This window comes from Abramis brama (assembly GCF_963993115.1).
Source record: "Abramis brama genome assembly, chromosome: 6".
Taxonomy (NCBI): Eukaryota; Metazoa; Chordata; class Actinopteri; order Cypriniformes; family Leuciscidae; genus Abramis; species Abramis brama.
The window spans coordinates 32,278,246-32,287,999 of NC_139968.1; the positions used below are offsets into that span (position 1 = coordinate 32,278,246).

At 37.7% G+C, this 9,754-nt stretch overlaps 1 long non-coding RNA gene across 1 annotated transcript; it reads left to right on the plus strand.

Moving 5' to 3' along the window:
• Positions 1-5,242: 5,242 nt before the first annotated feature.
• On the plus strand, positions 5,243-6,647 carry LOC311085798. Its single transcript, XR_014606957.1, has 3 exons — positions 5,243-5,306; positions 6,020-6,095; positions 6,178-6,647. It is a non-coding gene; the product is annotated as an uncharacterized lncRNA (long non-coding RNA).
• Positions 6,648-9,754: the final 3,107 nt, after the last annotated feature.

The following is a 9,754-nucleotide window of genomic DNA, read 5'->3' on the forward strand; positions in this document are numbered from 1 at the left end:
ATATGTCAATATGTGTTCTGTTTATTGCTTTACCTGTAACAGATGGTTGCAGACTGTGGATGCCAAGCCTGGGTTAAACACATCGCTGTTAGACATGCTACAGAGACGGAAAAATGAAGACCCTGTTAAGTATGATCGAGTGTGTCTTGTTTTGGATGGCATGTCTATAAGGAGACAAGTGCAGTACGATCCACACAAACAGACAATGATTGGTTTTGTGGATCTTGGCAGTGGGATAGATGAGACCAGTGTGGCAAGTGAAGCCCTAGTTTTCATGGTAGTTGGATTACAACGTCACTGGAAAATGCCCATTGCCTTTTATTTCATAAGCTCACTTAGACCAGATACACAAAGGATTTTGCTTCTACACGCCTTGGAGGCACTTCATGAACGTGGCATCAAAGTTGTGTGTGTCGCAATGGATGGACATATATCGAACATTAACATGTGTACGATGCTCGGATGCCAGCTAAAGCTGAATCAGCCTCTCAAGACATATTTTGCCCACCCTTCTTCAGGGGAAAATGTGTTTGTGATCATGGACCCTTGCCATATGTTAAAATTGGCTAGGAACATGTTGCAAGCTTACAGCTCCATTGTCAGTCCCGCAGGAACAGTTAAATGGAAATACATATCAGAGTTGAATGATGTTCAGGAACACGAGGGTCTTCATGCGGCCAACAAAATCACCAGAAAACACATCAACTTTGAGGGGCAGAAGATGAAGGTGTCAGTGGCGGCCCAGACACTGAGTCGATCGGTGGCGATGGCTCTTCGCGTGCTCATGGAAGCTGGATGTCCGCAGTTTGAAGAATGTTCTCCTACGATCGAATTTCTTCAGGTAATTATTTTTTTTTAGTTGGAAATTAAATGTGCAAAAAGTATGATAATTGATTAATAATTGTTTTCTAAAAGTGGACATTTCTGCTCTTGTCCTAAATCATCAGCGCCATCCATCCCTCAGCTGGTGGTTCAAGCACTTAATCCTTTCGAACAGTCTTTCCTCTCTGCCAATGCCTGTGGCATCAACATGGTCTTTGCTCAATCAACCTTTTCCCTTACCTAACAGCAGCTGATTCTTCCAGGCTACCACAATAGCATAGCGATGCTAGCCAGTCATGCCTCCTGACCTAAAGCCTGTTTTCCCCAACGCAGAGTTGTTATATCCTGTCATTCTCCTGAAGAAGCAACCAACTGCTAACATCTGCTCTATCCTAACAGGTCTACCTTCTATAGATCTTTGAACTGTAAATCATAACCAGCTGTAATGAGGAATATTTGTGTTAAAGGTGATTGACAGATTGTTCGACATTATGAACAGCAAAAACCCACGTGCGGGAGGCTTCAAGGCTCCACTAGGTTTCCGCAACTGGGAAGACACGTTAGGTTTTATGACTGAAGCCCGAGCTTACTTGACCAAGTTGAGGCTGAACGATGGCACTCCACTTCATCGCTCAAAGAGGTTTTTTTGTTTAGTTTAGTTTTTGTTTGCCACAAGTAAGGTAAATACCTTAAGAGTGTATCATTGTATACTTTGCATTAGATATACTAATTAAAGATGCTATCAGCAAGTCTGAGCATTATGTAAAAGTAGAATCTACTAGTACCAGTTAGTGCAAGGGAAAATATATATTATATGATTAATAATTAATTATGGATTTTTTTATTTATTAATATATATATTAATCTTAACATCAACCATCTCACTGGGTAATATAAATAGAGTAAATAAACTATTAATAGGACGTCAGTATTTAAGAAGAAAACATTGCCAAATCTAGCTGCAAGCAGTATTGAGGTAGCCAAGCTTCTCATTGCCCCCAAAACATTAGCATACCATTAGCATACCAGGTATTTACCTTCACTTGCATTATAAGGAGTAAGAGAACAAGAGTTTTAAAGAGTAACAATACAACCATAGAGTAGATTGAGAATCTGGATTTGTAACAAACTATGGTCTTTGACCCAAAGCAATCACTTACAGATTTACTCTTTAAAACGTCTTGATCAAGTTTTTGGTTCACTTCATATCCTTTCCTTTGACGTTGTGTTCAAAAAAACGTCCGCTTGCTGTTCCAGTGTTGTTTGGTTCCTTAAGCGAAGTGTTTACGTAAAAAATATGTGGACTTCATTGCAGAGAAAATTTTGGGTAATGTATTGAGAGGTTATTTCCATCATTCCACATCATAGGTCTACCGCATTGCTATCTTTCTCTTTCCTTCTACTCAATGTTCTTGTGACTTAAAAAAAAAATGTTCTCAACAAGGTCACGTTGCATCCATTTTACATGCACAGATAGGTGAGAAATGAAAGGGAAAACTTGGATAAATGAGTAAAGAGATTACACATGCACTGCATTAGAACTGCAAAGATTATAAATTATTTTAATTAAATTAATCGCCAACTATTTTGATATTGATTAGTCAGTTTTATTAGTCAGATTGAGGCAGAGGGGTGGCTGGAGTCAGACACTAATTAGACTCACTCTGTTCTGACATTTGCATTTAGATCATTTTCCCTTTAATTTGTCTCACTTACCTTGAATGTCCCAGTTCAAATAATACAATGATATGTAACATATTTAAAGTAAATTTTAACAGACTAAGTTTATGGTTTTGTATAGTCAGTGTTGGAATATTGAAGTTTCTTTTCTTTATTTTAAAGGTATCTATCTGTGACTGGTTTTGTCATCAACATTGACTCCTTCACCATGATGATACCAGAGCTACTTGAGGGACAGCGATATGTGTGCACATACCGTTTTAGCCAAGACCACTTGAAATTGTATTTTAATTCCATCAGGGCCTCAGGTAGGAGCTGAGCAATGTTATTGAGATAAAACAAACATTACAATTCTATAAAAAACAAGTTTTCAAAAAAATTAATATCTATGTGTATGTGTGTGTATATATATATATACACACACATTCATACATACATACATACACACACACACACACACACACACACACACACACACACACACACACACCTGGAATATACTTACCTGGAATATACTTACCTTTTTAATTTCAGGTGGATGGAACAACAATCCAACTGTTGCTCACTTCCAGAGTTATTTCCGGCGCATTATGGTCCGCTGTGGAATTGCTCCAGGGACGACAGGCAACGTTCAACCACAGGATGACACCATGTGTCTCTCAGCTGTTGACATGTCATCTGTGGTGCCAGCTGAGGACCATGATGACGACAACATTGCATCCTCTCCCTTTGAGCAAGTCACTGGTGTTGTGTTGGACCATAGCTATTTAGCAACAAACTTTGGGTGCCTAACTGACAATGCGCTTGTTTACATTGCAGGATTTGTAGTTAGGCAAGTCATGAGAAAACTTGCATGCAATGAATGCCGTAGTAGTCTGGTAGCTTCGACCATACCATCTTTTGGCGATACATACCATCTGCTTACCCTCAGAAACAACGCAGGCCTAGTAATACCAAGTCAAGGTACCGTTAAAGTGATTCGCTCGGCTGAGCACTGCATCCGACGGGCCTCTAACATCAATTCAGCAGCCCGTCAGTGCCCAGTGTCTCTATTAAACAGAGTCGTGAAAGCAGAAGTAGGGTCTGAGGACATATTTGGTCTTCGTGATCACATTGTTGAGACACAAGATGGCATAGACAACCACCACTTTAGCTTAATTTCACTGGTTGTCTGTACCTTTCATAAGTTGAGACAACACCATGTGGCAAAGGTTCATACTCTGCAACTGCAGAGCAAAAGTCTAAGGAAGAAACTGTGTAAGGTAGTGTTGTTGCAGGGATACTAAACACTTAGTTTTAAGAATGGTTAACTCAGCTGACAGTCTTGGAAGGATGTCACCAGTTAGCTTTGTAGTATAACACACAAGTCCAGCCTCAGAGTCAAACTTTGGTTTTTCTATGCTATCCTCGAACTCCTTTTCTTTCTCTGCCACCTCAGCTTTTCAACGGAACAATAACAGGTCAGGTGCTAACCATGTTAGAACCATATTTACTATGTATATTGTGTATTGTTATATGTATATTGTGTTTAGGTGATGGATATTAGGTTTGGGGAGTGCATTGTTTTGTAATACTGACTAGCTTGTTATTAAAACTTTAACTAAACTTTAATTAAAACTTGTCAGTATTAATGCCACAACTGCATTGTATTGTTTGTTTGACTTTATATGTGCAACTAAAATCAATATAGAAGTGTGTTGAGTTTAGACATGCACTGTATAGCATTTGCAAACAAGGCAAGTCCCTGAAAACACTACACTGATTTAAGGGGGGGAGGAGGGTTCTGTATGAATGTGATTCTGTTTCACAAGACTGGAAACCAACAGTTAAGAGACTAATATAAGCCAAGTTGTCTAGCTCATGTTCTAATATTTTTATTCCCAATACATTGGAACATGTGATGGTGATTACTAGATATTGTTACTTTAATCCAGATTGTACTTAAACAATTCAGAGACCTAGACATGCACAATAATGTATCGTATTATTGTGTAGTTCCAGTCAGGTTTTGGCAATAAGCTTCAGATGCAGACCTCAAAACTTCTCAGGCCAGCCACTTCCATGAAACACGTCAAATGTAAATTTGCCTGTCTCTTTTCAAGGTCGACAAAATGTTTATTTCTGACCAAATTGATTTTGTACAGTTAAAGTAACCCCATTCACGCAAAACATGGCTTAAAGAAATATGATCAGTCTAGTTACTGTGTGGATGGTAGTAGTCATTTTTTATAAGTCAAGTGTACATTTCTCTGCTTGAAAATGTTTAAATTAACATGTATAGTCACACCATTGTAGTCATTTTGCATGCAGTAGGCTAAGGTAAGTAGCCATAGTTAATTCTAAGTTTACTCAAGTTGAAGAATGTGACTAATAAACTTAGACCTACTAGCACTATGCATTATATTTTGAAAAATAAATAGATTATCTTAATAGCAAAACCTTAAATTTTCTCTGGACTCAATGATAAATACATGTCTGACTGTTGGAACGAACCAAATGTGATTTTATTAGGTTTTATAGGTGATTTTATTTCCGTTAGACCTTTGCCTACATTGACGCTGATGCATTAAAGAGGAGGGGCTCCCCTGTTCCAAGATGGCGGCTCTATTGACGCATTCGTTCCAATGAACTGCCGTAGCCCAGGCGACATCTAGTGTTTATATCTATGGGCTGATATGGGCGTGCGCGTTGAACATGCGAGTCGCTTCCAAACACTGGAGCGGTTGCCATGGAAACGGCGCAGGACCACTGCAACTGACAAAAAGCAGAAATCCATCTCTCGCTGTTGTTTTCACTACTTTCAGGTGAGTTTAATCTAAAATCACACAAATAATACACACTACTGTTCCTGACATTTTTCTTACGTGTTATTGACACACATCTATTGAAAATTTTACGTTACTTCATAGAAATAGTTTAGTGTCTTCGAAAAACTCCGTTAGCATCTCAACCGTGTTCTGAAGAGGTAACGTTAACTGTTACTGTTAGCGCTAACGTTAACTGTCTGGCTAACCTAAGCTCTTGTTTATAAAAGTTTGGGCTTTTAATCACATCTTTATGTGTAGGTGAGCTTTTTTGTTAGTTTTGTGGGTTGAATGGGTGATTGGAAGTTGGCTAATTCATTTAACCAACTGATCAATGTATTTGCTGTTAATCGATGACGTCACTTACTTGACTGGATAGTATTAGAAATGTTAGAATGTAATATAAATGTTTTTTGAGCATCAAATCATCATATTAGAATGATTTCTGAAGGATCATGTGACATTGAAGACTGATCTTCACTATATATGCACACAATTATGCTGAAAATGTAGCTTTGATCACAAGGAATAAATTACATTTTAACATATATTCACATAGAAAACAGTTATTTAAATTGTAATAAAAGTTTACAATATTACAGTTTTTACTGTATTTTCGCTCAAATAAATGCAGCCTTGGTGAGCATAAATGACTTTCAAAAGCATTAAAAGCTGTAGATTAGCAACATTAATAAAGTTCTCCTCTGTTTTAGCTGCCTAGAAGGACGATGAGGTGACAGTGCAGCCCGGGATAAGGAAGAGGAGGAGGAGGAGGAGGAGGAGGAACACGTAAGTTAGACAATTTTCTTATACCTTTCTAACAAAAAGCTATAAACCTGAATACAATAGCATGGTACAATTTATTTTTCAGCTTCCAGTGAATATATAGAGCGAGACCCTCCTCCTATCCGTGCCTCAGAAGACCCTGCCCTCCGCTGGTGGGGTAAGAAAGACACTCTTCCTCTTCTCCCACAGCTCTCCATCATCTCCCTCTGCCTCCTCAACACTGTCTGAAGGAGCGTTTACCACAGCTGGCCGAGCTGGGACACAGTCAGGAATGAGAGGTCTCAGATTCTCTCTGAGAAAGTCATCATGCTCATTTTCTTGAACAAAAAACTCTTGATGTATATTTGGGTGGGTGAAATAATACTGGAGAGAATTATTTTAATTTTTTACATATCTTTACTCTTTACTAACAATATTTTTTTTTATTTGTTAGCTTCAGAGAAGCTCAAGGACTATAGATCTTTGGTAATATTCGCATTGTTCAGGTTTAGCTACTGGTAGTGAAGCAATGAAGCACATTACCACCAGACATTTGTAGCAGGAGCCTCACAGGACACTCAGGAAACAATTTAACCTCTTTCTGCAAATAAAATTAATAATAAAGAAACTGCTGAATCTTTTTTTTTTTTTTTAAGGTCTTTATTGTTTTTCCACCAAATTATAAAGAGTAGTATCAATAAGAGTATTGATTATTATTTAACTACACCCCTGATGATACAACACTTTTTTCAATAAAAAAGAATACGTTTTAATAGTTGGTTACATTATTCATTGATCATGTTTTTTGATAAATTAATTGATGTTACATTTCTGCACTCATAACTTGTTAACACTTTACATGGTTAAAAATCGTTAATATTCAAAATGTATTGGCTTAGTAATTGTACAAAGTAGCACTGAATAAATTCCGATTAATAAATGAATACAGTGTGGTTTTTGGGCCATTTTCTATTTAGAATTTAATAGGGGTTTGTATTTGTTTCCATTATATGTATTGATCCCTAAATGTATTAACTGGAAACGATAGTACACAATTCCCTATTAGAATTTATAAGGTTTTACAGCAGAGAATGAAATGTTTGAGTTTATAAGTTCTATGTGGATTTCGAGGTTATGGATCAAGCACATCTTAATTCCCAGGACTAAAGGTGATAAGTATATTAAAAATAAATGTGGACGTTGTATTTTGGTCGTTAGGAAGTACCAGCCACGTTCCAGCGACGTACCACTATAACGTCGCCACGACGAATACAGGAATCACAAAGTTACGTCGCTGTGACTAATGTGGTCCTTTGAGGAAACGTCCTCGTAACATGCCAGTTTGGTCATCGAGACGTACTCGTCACGTTCTAGCGACGTGCAGTTATAACGTCGCCACGACGATTATGGGAATCACAAAGTTAAGTTGCTGGAACGTTATGTGGTACGTCGCTACGACGAATATGGTCCTTTGATGTTACGTCCTCGCAACATGCCAGTTTGGTCATTGAGACGTCCTCATCACGTTCTTGCGACGTACCACTATAACGTCGCCACGACGATTATGGGAATCACAAAGTTACGTCGCCGGAACGTTATGTGGTACGTCGCTACGACGAATATGGTCCGGTCCGGTTACGTCTTCACAACGTAACTGTGTTAGCTGGGACGCTCTCTGCGCATAACGGTTTAAATGAACAACAACAACAAAGCAAATGTTGAGTGCTGATCAAGAGTTTTGTGCAAGCAATTTAAGTTATATATTATCTTATATTACATTTCTGTGTATTTCCTCCTACTTAATACAAGATCTGGCAACTGGTCAACATTAGACAAACATATTGGTCCGATTATACATTAAAGGTGTTTGGGCCATGCAAATTACGGGAGTTTCCCGGGAAAAATAACAAACCGGGAGGGGTCCGGGAGATGGGGCTAAAAAATGGGAGAAAAACGGGAGTGTTGACGGGTATCCGCGGCACACACACACAAGTCCAGCTACAATAATCATATTAATTTGAAACGGCAACCCAGAATATTTGTCACAAGCATTGATTAAAACAATGATGACAATAATCACATAAAAAACACACAAAAAAAACTACTTAAATTCTGGACCTTTGGCAGTGTGGGGGGGGTTCGTTCGAACCACCCGAACCCCCCCTGCCTACGGGCTTGAACGTTATAGCTCGTGTCGTGTAACGTTAGACAAAAAGTAAAGCCTATTTTAGGGCAATTCTTAGACTATGGGCACTTTCATGTCCTTCGATCATATTTTATAAAAAACATTTAATTTTGAAAAATGAACACTTTCATAGTTAAATTTACAGTGAAAGTACTTTAGGAACGTTTTACCGGTAGATTTTTTCACCTTTTTAAACATCATTATACATGCAAATATTGCTGTTTTGTGCTTTTTTCCACACCCAGACTTCTGACCTTCAATAATGAAAAAGAAGTGTAAAAAAATTATTTATCTATTTTTTTTTAATATGACTGTATTAGAGTCATTTAGTATCAGTAAAAGAATCAAAACATAATTGAGGTATTTAATGTCAGACAACTATTAATGTGATATTATATACAAAATATAGTTGTCCCACAGTATTGCCGTAATTTCCACCACAACGCAGTAATGTCCCTTTAAAAAGTTTTTTTGAAAGATTGTTTTGGTAGTTTCTATGGAGATGAACAATACATCACAGTACATGTCTGACATGGAGGAGATTTTAAATTTCTTCAGCAACTTGGAGAAGAAAACTCAAGGTAAATGTTGCTTAAAATGAAAATATTTTTATTGTATGTCATTTTCAAACATGGCGTAACAATAAATGAGTTTGTAAATAAATAGATTTTTTAACACAAATAGATGTATTTTGCATGCATGTGTAAGGCCCGCTATATTGGCCCAATCTGCCGGTTCGCCAATACACGGGGAAGGTTATCTCGTGCTCTGTCCTAACTCATGCAAAGTATTGGTTGATTAAATTTACAATACATTTAGTTATGTATTCTCTCGTTAATTCATCTGACTCCATAAATGAAAGGTTTTAATAATATCTGTGCCTCACTAAAAGTGAGCGAATGTTTGACTATTCCTTTTAACCATTAAAGGAACAATGTCAAGATCAGTTAGAATAATCTCATGTAACAATTTAATATTTCAGATATCAGAGATCAATTCCACAATCAATTCAAATATCTAGTACATGGTTATACATTGGTTACACCAAATAATCTTACCCAGTTTGCACCTGAGATATAGAGAGAAAAAGGGAAAGAGAGAGAGAGAGAGAGAGAGACCACCTATTCCATTCGTGACCAGCAAAGAAGCGCCCAGGGAGAGCGCGAACACCTTTCTTTATCCTGTCTGACCAGGTGATATGGGGGATGGGGAGACCATCCTCAAATGGCTTCTATTCAATGAAAGGGGGGTTGCCTTATCTGGCCTTATCTCTAAACCAGTTTTCTCTAAACTTCTATAAACCTTATTTCCTTTTATTTTATCTATCTGGATATGAGATATCTGTACCACTCACTTTGAGACATTTCAAATGACACCAAAAACATAACAGTCAATGATAAACATTCACATTAAACCATATTCTTGTGTGAGTTCTTAGTAGTTTGCGGAAGTGAGGTCGTATGGGGGAGGTCAAATGGTAATTAGCCCTTTGTCTCAG